At 45.0% G+C, this 12753-nt stretch overlaps 1 long non-coding RNA gene across 1 annotated transcript in view; it reads right to left on the reverse strand.

The window, feature by feature from the left end:
- The window catches only part of LOC311586513, a 140044-nt gene extending 127770 nt beyond the window's left edge, over window positions 1-12274 (reverse strand). The window contains exon 1 of the long non-coding RNA XR_014775547.1: window positions 12224-12274. This is a non-coding gene — a long non-coding RNA (uncharacterized lncRNA). The remainder of the gene's footprint in view (window positions 1-12223) is intronic.
- Window positions 12275-12753: the final 479 nt, after the last annotated feature.

Below are 12753 nucleotides of genomic sequence, written 5' to 3' on the forward strand. Positions count from 1 at the left end.
AATTTTCTTCATGACCATCACCCTTTGACATTGCTCATACCTCTCTCTAGACCAGCACTTTTCAACCTGTGGGGATCAAGTGACCCTTTCACAGGGGTCACCTAAGACCATCAGAAAACACAGATATATTTACATTAAGATTCACAACAGTAGCAAATTACAGATATGAAATCGCAGTGAAAACAATTTTATGATTGGGGGGGGTCCCTACCACATGAGGAACTGTATTAAAGGTTGGCAGCATTAGGAAGGTTGAGAACCTTCCAGCTCTCCAGTGTACCCCCCACTCTCTGGGACTTTACTTTTCTACTGGTTAGAGTTTTCTTGTCAATCTGCTACATCGAGGAATCGCCTCGGAAAAGGTACCCCTCACTTGAAGAACTGCCTCCATCAGAGTGATCAATGGACATAACCATGGGGGCATTATCGTGTTTGCTAATGATGTAAGAGATTTCATCCCACTGTGACTGGTACTAGCCTGAGGCCGGTGAGCATAGGCTGTATAAGAAAGAAAACTGAACATGTGCCTCAGAGCAAGCCAGTGAGCAAATTAACAGTTCCTGCCTTGGCTTCCCTCCGTGGCGGACTGTGACCTATATGACAAAATAAGCCCTTTGCCTTCCTACCATATTGGTTTTGGCCATGGCATTTCATCACAGCAACAGAGAAGTAAGCTAGCATAGCCCTGTCCCCAGTAACCTATAATACATCCTAGATCCTCTACTTTTCTACCCTTCAGAGCTTGCTTTAGAAGTTCTAGCAGGGAGCACACAGTGGTTGGTTGGCCCTTTACTCTCCTCCTCTGTTGGGGAAGGCCGTCTGCTGTCAGATAGCACTAGAGCCTCAGGAGGGACACATATGGAGCAACAAGAGAGGAAAGAGATGCCCGCTAAGCCAGCCAGGTCAACCCTGGCCGTCAATGGAGTAACAGATGTTGCTGTTAGCTCCCCGTCACACCCACACTCTCTAATCTTCACGTGGGATTCAAGGCGGGTGTTTCCCACAGAGGAGAGCCTTCCTTTATTCTCCACTCCAGCACACAGTTTAATAGATTAGGAGACTCTTTACCTATTCCCACAAAAACACAGTTACTTATTGCGTATAGCACATTGTACGGTCCTTCTCTTTGGCTTCTTTGATTCTTTGTTTGTTGGTTGAGACAGTAGCCCAGTCTGAACTCCACTTCCTACATCCTGGGATTACAGACATGTACTCGCTCCTGCCTCTGGATGATTAGCTGGGATGATTTGTATGAGCTATCACACCTATTTGTTGCTGCTGTTTGTTTTTGGGTGTACGTGTATTTTGGGTGCTTTATTGCATCTTTATGTATTTATTTTGTGTAGGGGGCAGGGGAGAGGTGTGTGCGTGTGTGTGTGCGTGTGCATGTGTGTGTGTGTGTGTGAGTGTGTACACCACAACACCCAAATTAAAGTCCTGGAAAATTTTGCAGAAGCAGTTCTCTCTTTCACTTTATGGGTTTCAAAAATGGAACTCAGGGCATTGGTCTTGGAGACAAGCACCTTTACCTAAGAAACCATGTCACCAACTCCTCTGTTGTGCTTTGAGACAGGGTCTCGAGCTGGCCTCAAACTCACTATGAAGCGAAGCCTGGCCTTGAATGATGGATACTCTTTCCTCAGCCTCACAAATGCTAGACTTAAGGATATGCACTACCACATCCAACACGCTTGTGTGTCTTATGAGCTCTCTGAAGGCAGCAGCAAGACTCTTACACATCTCTAAACCATGAATGCAGAGAACACTGCTGCAGGGGAAAATGCACTCAAACGCGTGTAGGAAGCTGGGTGGAAACTTGTGGGAGGATAGCATATATTTTGGAAAACCTAATAAGGGCTCCAGGCATTTTTGACAGGATAGAGTGATGAACTGAGTTTAACAAGATAAAATTTAATTGGAACAAATGTAAGGTTCTGCCCTTGGGTCCAAAAAGGCACAGGTGTGGGAAGATGGAGCTGTGTGGAGTTGCAGTTTATATGAACAGCCTGGGGAAGTAGGTTTGTCAGGATGCTCGGCGCAGGTCAGCACCGTGATCTGACTGCCAAAAACATTGCTGTGAGCTTAGCCCCCACTAGAAATGCAGTTTTTAGAATGAAGGAAATGGTGCCTGCCATCTAGGTAGACCATCCGATAGTCCTGGGCTTCTTCTTGGCGTCACATCTGAGGGGTGTGTGTGAGAGAGAATCAGATGATAAAGAATTTTTTCAGAAATAGCAGGCAATGAGGGTTAAATCTAAATAGAAACGGGGTGTGTGGGGGACAGCAGAGTCTATTTAGTCTTCAGAAAGCATCTGAGTCCCGACTACTTTTTTAAAAAATTGACTGATTGATTTATATTAATGCTGTCTTTTTATTTTTACTACATTTTATTTATTTTGTGTATTCTCTCTCTCTCTCTCTCTCTCTCTCTCTCTCTCTCTCTCTCTCTCTCTCTCTCTCTTTCTCTCTCTCTCTGTGTGTGTGTGTGTGTGTGTGTGTGTGAGTGTGTGTGTGTGTGTATGTGCGCGCGCACATGCAAGTCAGAGGACAACTTCCAGGAGTCATTTCTGTCCTCCAATTATTTGAGCTGAGCCCTGAAGATGAAACTCACGTTGTCAAGCTTGGTAGCAAGTGTCTTACTTGCTGTTATAGCCTGTTATGATCATCTTCTTCTTCATCATCCATGTAAATATGTAAGTGTATGTGCACATTGATGTGTGTACCACTTTACCTACATATGTTTAAGTGCCATTTTGCATCAAGAGCTTTCCACTTCACTTATTGAGACAGGGTCACTCATTGGCCTGCAACTTGCTAAATCAATTGTTCTCAACCTTCCTAATGTTGTGGCCCTTTAATTCAGTTTCGTATGTTGTGATGACCCCTGTTCATGAAAATCATTTTCGTTGCTACTTCATGACTGTAATTTTGCTACTGCTATGAATCTAATGTAAATATCTGTTTTCTGATGGTCTAACGTGACCCCTGTAAAAGGATCAATCAACACCCAAAGGGTCGCAACCCACAGGTTGAAAACTGCTGTGCCAAATAAACTAGGCTAGTTGACCAGTGAGCCCCAGGGATCTGCCTGCCTCAACCTCCCCTGCACTGATATTATTGGCATCTACCACTATGCTTGGCTTTTTTACATGGGTTCTGGGGACTAAAATCAAGTTCTCATGCATGCAGAGCATGCACTTTGCTGACTGCACGTCCTTGTTTCATTTCTGTTGCTATAGTAAAATATTCTTGCAAAAGACAACCGAAGGGAGGAAGGGTTTACTTTAGGTTACAATTCCAGGTTACATTCGGGCCTTTTGGAGAAGTCACTGCCACAGGAGCTTGACGCAGCTAGGTATAGTTAGGTCCACCTCATTAACAGTCAAGAGCAGAGAGAAACAAATGCATTCGCGCTTACCTCTCAGTTAGCTTTCTCTACAACTAATACAACTTTGGGCTTAAAATGAGGGATTTTTGTATTGCCCATTTTGGGGGGGTTGAGTCTTCACACATCACTTAAAGCAATCAAGACAACCCTCTATAGACATGGCCACAAGCCAAAATTGATCTAGACAATCCTTCTTGGAAATCCTTTTTCCGTGTAATTCTTGCTTGAGTCAAGGTGTCAATAGAAGTAACCATCACACTTGGCTCCAGCTCACTATTTATGCTCAGACATATAAAGATGTACGTAGTTAATTATAAGAAACTCATTTCTAACCAATACCAATATTCCAAAACGGACAGGTTTGAAGTCTCCTGATGAGGGAAACATTTCTTTAAAAAGTTTAATTTGTTACTCTAATGTGGTCATTTATGACAGTTAAGCGGGAAAGTGCTAGAAAATATTTGCACAGTCCTTATTCACTCTTGAATTTCAGACTGCAACAGAATTATCCTCTTCAGATGCATACTGCTGTTGTACAGTCACCACGGGAGACTAGGTTCAGAGCCATCCAGAATCTGTAGATGTCCAAGCCCCTTACGTAAAATGTCATACTGTTTACATTTCACCCATTTATAGCTGCACAGGTACCTTAAGTCACTCTAGATTACATGTGACACCTAGCCCAATGCAAAAGCTCTTATACTCTATTTCAATTGCTTGTTTATTGGGCTGGGGTTTTGAATTGAGAGCCTTGAGCACAACTCAGCACACTTTCTACCCTCCACACCTACAGCCTCTCACTGACAGATTCTACTGCTGAGCCGTGCCCCTAGCCCCTCACTTGGGGTGGGCCGGGTTGAGGGTAGTTCTAGACAAGTGTTCTACCAGTGAGCTTCATCCCCCAGTTGACTGAACGAATTTTAAATTCTCATTCTCCGGGTTACCAATCACAGTCAATTTTCACTCATCTGAAAAATCATAAACAGTAAATTAAGTTAAACGTTACTGATTTAATACTTCCCGGTGGGCCTCCCATTTTTCCCTTTCCCCTGCCCCCCCCACCCCCTCCTAAATTCAAAGCCCTAGTGAATAGGTACACATGAGTTTTCTAGCCACTTGCCCAAATAGGCTACAAACTGTTCTAAATTTCACCTTATTCCTAATGCACTGCCCCCTCCCACCCCTTCTCAATTTTTCAAGTAGCTATAAAACTGATCTTGCCAATGTACGGTCAACTCATTCAAACAGGTTCTGCCAAGGTCCCTGTGGCATTTAAGGCCTGGCCTTCCACTCATTCACTGGTAAAATTTATGAATCTTTCCTCCAACATGGACTATCCATTCCATCAACTACTCAGAGGTCATCACCCATCCACACTGACATGTGATGGCTGGTCCCTGGCTCTACATCACCCATCCACACTGACATGTGATGGCTGGTCCCTGGCTCTACATCTGGTCCGAAACGTAACCTGAGTGAAGAGTCTGTTCTTCTGTGCATAACTGTTCTCCCGACTTCCGATTAGCTCAGCTAAATGTTTCTCTAAGTCTGTTGCCCAGGTGAGCAGTCCCACCACAGTGTGCCCTTCTACCGTCTCTTCTGCTGCAGTGGTAAAATTTTCTGACCACAAGTAACGTAGTTCTAGTGGGAGAACATGTCTTAATGGAATTAGTAGAAAAAAATGATAGGACATGATATTCTCATATGTCTTTCTTTGACCTCCATACATAACAGGAGTACACACTCACCCTCCACCCCCAACATGTTGCATGCTACATACATACGTACATACATACCTACATACATACCTACATACATACGTACACACACACCATACTTCTTACATCATTAATGAAGTACACTTGTGGGGTGTCTGTTTGGGTATTTCCAGGTAGAGCCACCCTGAATGTGGGCAGCACTGCACCACTGAGCTAGGTTCCTAGACTGAATAAAAGGGATTAAAAAAAAAAAAAAAGACCTGCATGCCAGTATTCATGGGTCTCTGGCCAGTCATTCCTGCCACTATACTTTCCCTGCCGTGATGGACTGTACCTCAAATCACGAGTCAAAAATAAACCCTTCCCTTAGGCTGCTTCTTCTCAGGGGTTTGATGACAGCAGCGAGAGGAGGACCATGGAGGACTTGGTTCCCTTGCTCTCTCTGCTCAGGTGTTCAAAGTCCCTGGGGGGAAATTCTGTCACTCACTGCTCTTGGGCATTGTGGTATAAAGAGTGCCCCAGTTAGCTTCAGCTGTCAAGTCCACACAGCGTAGAGTCATCTAAGAGAGTCTCTATTTGGGGGGTCGCCTACATCAGATTGGTCTGTGGGCATGACTGTGGGAGGGGGGGGTTGCCTTAGTCCATGATTGTTGTAAGGGGACCAAGCCCACTGTGGGCAGCACCATCCCTAGGCAGATAGATGGGTACGGGCTGTATAAGAAAGCTGGCTGAGCATGTGCCTGCGAGCAAGGCAGAGAGACGAGCCAGTAAACAGCGTTCCTCCCTTGAGTCCATACCCTGATTCCCTTCAATGATGAATCGTGACTTACAAGTCTAAGTTAAGTAAATTCTTTCACCACTTGAGCTGCTTTTGGTCAGGGTATGTTATCGCAACAACAACAAAAACTCAAACTAGAATAAGTGGACTGAAGAAAGGGAGAAGGAATCTATGCTGGCTGTGGCTTTTCGGACCACTTTCTCCTCCTTTAGAAATTAAAAAGCCTCTGGAATTGGGGAGTTTAAAAAAAAAAAAAACTAACACAGTGTGTATTTCCCAAATTCTCCCCGATTTACAGAAGAATGTGCCTTAAAGCTAAAATTTTGAGGCCATTCTCCCCCAACTCCGTTATCCAAGCAATGGAAGCTTCAAATAGAGAGATCTGTATGTAGGAGGGAGGGGTGGAGGGAGGGTCTCAGCGCAGAAGAGCTTTCAAGGGAGGGCGGGGAAGCATTGAATACAGGACAGTTCCCTGTCAGACGCAGAATGACTTCATAAACACTAGCTGCTGTTTTCAAAAACATTTCTGGAAGGGAGTACTGTACAGATGTGGAGTGTGTTGGTGGGGGGTGTCTCCTCTAATGCTGTGCCTACCGAGTCCAAAATAGCAATCTGCAAAGAAATCTCTCTCCAACCCAGTTATTTTAAGATTTTCTCTTAAAATCCAGTGATCCAAAGAATCAAATCTCTTTCTCTTCCTTCCCTTCTCCCTCTTCCACCTCCTCCTCCCTCTTGTCCCCCCTCCCTCCCCCCCTCTTCTCTCTCTCACACTGCAGGATGTGTGTGTGTGTGTGTGTGTGTGTGTGTGTGTGTGTGTGTGTGTGTGTGTCTCACAGGCTAGCCTCAAAATTGAAATCTTCCCGTTCCAGTCTCCCAAGTACTGAGACTACAGGCAAACGTGACTGCACCATGGATATTTGGTTACCTATTGGGATCTGTCACTTCCTAGCTGGGTAATTGAAACCAAGACCCTTTATCTCTTGTAAGCTTGTAAGAAGGAAATCAGAACACTCTGAAGCTGGAGAGATGGACGGGTCAGTAAAATGCTTATGGTCCAAGCATGAGAACTTTGACTTGAATTTTAATTTCCCAGGACCTCTATTAAAAAGGCAAAGCTCACAAAGGTAAGCCTGTATAGTACAGCTCCTGGGAAGGCAGAGGCAGGAGCATCCCTGGGGCCTGCACACACACAGCACCCTCTCTTCTCATCTGGCACAGACTTTCATACTCGCTTTAGATATACTGCCTGTCAAGGGTCAGATGAACGATATAAGGATTCTGTGAAAGGAAGCAGCGATTGTACAAGAGATAAAACAAAGGGAACCTTCGGCCTTTCATTTTAATAAACCAGAGTTCTTCTTGTAAGTCCCCAGAATGCTTCCTGATTTTCTAGGAAGATTATCCATCTAGGAAAAGGTGGCTGGAAGGATGTAAAAGTCAGAGGACTGCCATGAAATGCCGTCCCCTGGGCATGGCATGGCTGTCATTCAGATGATCCCACGGCCAGCTGTGGTTATGGATACAAGATGAGGCAGGTTAAATTTCCAACGTGGAGGCGCAAGGGGATCAAGGCCACACCCCTAACTGAGGAGCTATTGGCAGGTGATAACTCCTCTAAGAGGAAGAGTCACTTTTGGGGGGATTGTGGCCCATGGTACATCCCCAGGCCCCCAATGGATGACCCCATAGCTATGCATGTGGAGATTTTAACCCATTAGGCTCAATGGGTTAAAAGTAAGTAAATGAAGATTTTAAAAAAAAAAAACGGAGAAGACATGGAGTAGGGAGAGATAAGTGATTAAGGGTCCTGAGGAGAGTTGGGGGCTAGATATGATCAAGATACATTATATGTATGTATGTATGTATGAAATTAAAGACAACAGGGATGTTGATTCCCATGTAACTCAGTAGACTATACTAGGCCAAGTCTAACCCAGATGATTTTTTTCTATAGGCTTTATCTACCAATTACTGAAAGAGAAATATTGACATCTTCAGCTGCTGGGTTTTAGCCTTGTGCATCTTGTTTTTACATTCGTTTACTTATGCCCGTGTGCGGTGTGTGGGCTCAAGTGCCATGGGTCATGAGGAGAGGTCAAGGGGCAACTTTTAAGAGTCAGTTCTCTCCTTCTACCATGGAGGTCCTGGGGACTGAAGTCATGTCGTCAAATGCCTTTTACGCGCCAAGCCATTTCTCCATCCCTAGTTTTGTGTGTGTGTGTGTGTGTGTGTGTGTGTGTGTGTGTGTGTGTGTGTGTGTGTTTTATAGGTGACTAGGGCTATACACCTTGAGATGTCTGGGATGGTGCAATTGTGGAGGAATGCCTTGAGTGGATGTAGCTGCTGTCATTAAAGCGCTGTTTAGCCAATCAGCTGCGCAGAAGGACAGGGAGTGGAAGGCGGGGCTTCCAGGAGAGGGAGGAGCCTGGAGTTGACAGTGGAGAGTGGACAATTGGGTAGAGTGAAGCTTCCCCAGGAGGATCAGATTGGCAAGTGACCGGGATATAGTAGGTTATGAGGATTAGAGTAGTTTATTTTAGTTCACTGGCAGATTAGTAGTAGTTTAGATTTTACCCAGCATGCAGCTTTAAATTACACTTCAGTCTCATTGTATTAGCTATTGGCTTCCTAGGCCATACAGATATAATACCTGCAACAACAATTGCGCCTGAGGCGTGGCTTTTAATGTGGCGCTACTTGAACAAACAAGACCAGTCAAGACCCTACCCTCTGCTGGCTGCAAACTCAGTGACTGGTGCCACTCTTCTAGAACAGGACTGCCATTTTTTTTTTCAGTGCTGAAGCTCTAACTGCTCATACACAAAGACTGGATTGTAGACGCTCATCTCCTAAATAGGCACCATTAATTACCCTCTTCTCTACCCAACAGCTCGCCAAAATTAACCACTTTGTAAGAAAAAAAAGTTAATGATCATGGATTTTATTATAATGTGCACTTTAAAGGCACTTTAGGCGAACTGTTGACTTTAAAAAGAGGATTCTGCTTTCTAGAAGGGTAGCCACCTGAACTCCAGGCTGGCTTCTGCCAGAGTAAACTGATGCTCTCATGATGACTCAGCAGGATCCTGGCGAGCTTCTGAATCATCCAAGAAAGATTCAATTATGCTCAGTGGCGCCTTCATGGAAGGTGCATTTTACGCTGTATTTCATGTCTGTGGAGTTCAGTCACTCACAGGAGGTACAAGGTGACTCTTTTATCGTCTAAGATCTAACTCATTTTAGTTTGATTTGAATCTCAAAAGTTTACTAAACGCCTACTGCTCATCCCAAACTATTACTGCACTCAGGAAGGCATGTTCCACAAATAATAATAATAATAATAATAATAATAATAATAATAATAATAATAATAATAAATGGAGTCAATGAAATGGCCAACTGAGTAAAGATGATTGACACCAATCCTGATGACCTGAGTTCAATCTTGGGCTCCCACTTGAAGGAATGAGAAAACTGACTCCCACATGTTGTCACTCTGATCTCCACAGGTGTCGTGGCTTGCACACACACACACACACACACACACACACACACACACACACTATCACAACAACAACAACAATAAACTTGTAAAGGATAAACAAAACAAAACAAAGTAATTAATACATATCATATAATCCCAGCACCTAACTCACCCAAAATTGAATTAAATGATCTTTTTGCTCAACAATGGCTCTCAGGAAAGGAATTCAAGCCCAAGACACAAGGAGACAGGTCAGCCTCAAGGAGAAGGCAGCTCAGCTCTTAACATGGTGAGTTCTCAAGACACCAGCCTACAGATGTGGGAAAAGGAGACTGGTCTATAACCCTGGAACTCAGAAGGCAGACCTACAAGGTTTACCACAAATATAAGTCTAGCCTGGTCTACATAGACAGTTCCACACCAGCCAGAGCTACAGAGTGAGTATCCATCTCAACAAAACAAAACAAAACACAGCGCCCTACTAGGCTAGACAGCTCTCTCTCCTCCTATCCCACTGGTCCTTCATCTACAGTGGAGTAACTTTCCTAGCTCAGAACACAGCTGGTATATGTCTAAGGTCTTTGGAGCCCCACTCTGAGCCCTCGGAGGCTCCACGATGGAAAGAATTAAACTAAGCACAAACTTTTTTTTTCTTGTTACAGTGTCCATATTCCCCCACCCCCTCTCAGCATTTCAACCATTTTGATCATTCCTTTTCCCATCCAGATCCCAGGAGCCAGAAATAAGCCCATGTGGTCCTCTCATTGATGTAAATAACCATTGGCTTTATTGGACCCATCTGCTTGGACTGGTGGTTGAAATCATAGCTGTAGAGTGTTTTCCACCGAGCGCCCCTTGGGCATTGGGGAAGCTGAGCTTCTGCCTTCCTGAGAACATTTGTTTAATTTCTTCCAAAGAGCTCTCAGTACAGAAGCTCTGTGTTCATTTTTTTCTAGCGTCCTCAGGGGTGGGATGTCTAGCCCTTTTCTCCACACTAACAATCACTTTCTCTCGTTTGTTTTCTTTGTTGCCCCTAAAGCTTTTTTTTTCCCCTGCCTCCCAGTCCTGCAGACTGCCTGACTCTTTTGCTCTGTCTGGAATCTCTGTTGAAGACAACAGGCCAACATGGAGCCATGGTCCATGGTACCCAACATCCCCGAACCAGTTATGGGCAGTCTGGGCAGTTATGGTATCATGGTTCTATACTAGCTTCACACTCCTGCTGTGATTAAATAGCCTTAGCCACGGTGTTTGTTTTAGCTTACAATACCAGGCTATGGACCACCGCTGCAGGGAAGTCACAGTGACAGGACCTAGAAACAACTGGTCACATCACAACCACAATCAAGAATAGAGAAATGAATACGTACATGTGCTTACTTGCTTGCTTGCTTGCTTTCTTATTTGCTCACAATCGGCTCAGTTTTTCCACTCTTACACAATTCGGTATCTTCTGCCTACAGAACACCACAGTAGGCTGGGTCTTCCCACATCGATTCATTTAATTTTAAAAGTTCCTCCTGCCGACGTGCTCACAGGTGAGCCCAATGTGGGCGTCACTGAGGAGTTCTCCTCAGGAGGAGAGTCTCGGTTGTGTCACGTTGGCAGTTAAAGCTAACCTTCCAGAGCTGAAGAGGTGACTTGGCACTTAAGAACACACACTATTTTTTTTTTTTTTTTGCTGAGGACCTGAGTTGAGTTTGGTTCCCAGCACCCGTATCAGGCTGCTTCCAACCAGCTGCAACTACAGCTACAGAGCCACTGGCAGGCACATACCTGTCTGTGCGCTTGTGCCCACAAGTACACCCAAATCTTTTAAAAAAAACAAAAAACAAAAAGCTAAGCATCACATAGTGCTACAAACGACATACTCAAGGAGCTTCTCAAGCATCATGTCTCGCCTAAGCAAGTGTATCCAAGGATAGCTATGCATGTGAGAGACCTCGACACATCTGTAGATGAAAGCATCATGTCACAATGTAAAAGGGTGGGGTTTCATTGAGTCTGTCTGCTTGTATATAGTTATTTAACTTGTTTGATTGGTTGGTTGGCTTGGGTTTGGGGGAACAGAACCTTTATGTAGCCCAGGTTATCCTTAAACTCATTATTCTCTGCTTCAGTTTCACAGTGGTTGGGACTGAACGTGTCTTGAAAGTGTCACAATGGCATCTAACACGTTATAGGTTGATTTTTAAAATTTTACCTCATTTTATACGGAAGAATGTCTATCCTCACACTCCCCCAAGCTACCAGGTGAGTCTGCTTTCTCGTGTTGATCTTGGGAGCCAATTCTTCCTCTAGACAAGCCCTTACCCGCCATACTTTAGCCTTCAACTTCATCCTGCTTATCGTCTTGCTCTGAAGCCCCTAACCCGCCACATCTCTTAGAACCTGCTTTCTGCCTGAGGACCAGCACTCAGTGATGCTAATTGCCAAAAGTTGCATCCCTGGAGCGTCCTGCATGACTCGCAGGCGCCTTGGTCTGGTGGGAGAACATGGCTTCCTTCTCTATCTTAAGTAGGCGCTTCCCGTTGCCCTGTCCCCAGCGCCCAGATAGGAGCCTCTTTGGCCATCTTCCTCATTCCTCCCTCTCTGCTTCCTGTGTGCGGGTGAAGTGTGATTTGCCTGCTTCCTGCTCTTCCTGCCGTGCTTCCCTCACCGTCTGAACTCTCTCCCTCTGATACCGTAAGATGAAATAAACCATTCCTTCTTTAAATTGCTTTTAACCCTGGTATTTTTTATCACAGCAACAGGCAAGTTACTACGAGCGTCCAATCGGGCCTCTCTTCCTCCGCTTATAAGCAACCGATCCCGGGTCTGATTTCACTGCCCGTGTTTCTCAAAGTTTTACTTACGTTCGCGTAGCTAGAACCCCAGAATTGGCCCGAGTCTTAAGTCGGTCTCTGTCTCATTCTCTTCTATGTTGGTGGACATCCAGCATTGCACTGCTCCAACGACCAGGGAACTGAGAAGCTGGTGGGCGATGGGAAAAGAGAGAGTGGGGATGGGAGGCTGCTCCCACTCTTCAAAACTCCGAGCCAGAAGTTAGAGGCCCAAGCACAGATGGAACTTAAAGTATAATAGGAAACACGTGTGTTCCGTGCTATCCTAGCAAGAGAGAGGGAATGGGAGCAAACCAGGAGCTGCTGCTGCTGGTACTAGAGGCCGGACTCCAAAGCCAGGCCTTCCTTTCTCTCCCCCCGTCCCTGCTTTGAACACTGAGAAATGCTGTCTTTCCTAATGAGGACTTCATATAAACATTATTCTGACTTTTTCAGGAGGATTGGTCGTGGAGCAGAGAACAGGGGACCTGGAGACTAACCAAGAAGCTCACGGAGAGTCCAAATACTAGATTGCAGAGATGATGCTGAGATGGCAGCAATGA

Source organism: Acomys minous (assembly GCF_964271855.1).
Source record: "Acomys minous genome assembly, chromosome: 16".
Lineage (NCBI taxonomy): Eukaryota > Metazoa > Chordata > Mammalia > Rodentia > Muridae > Acomys > Acomys minous.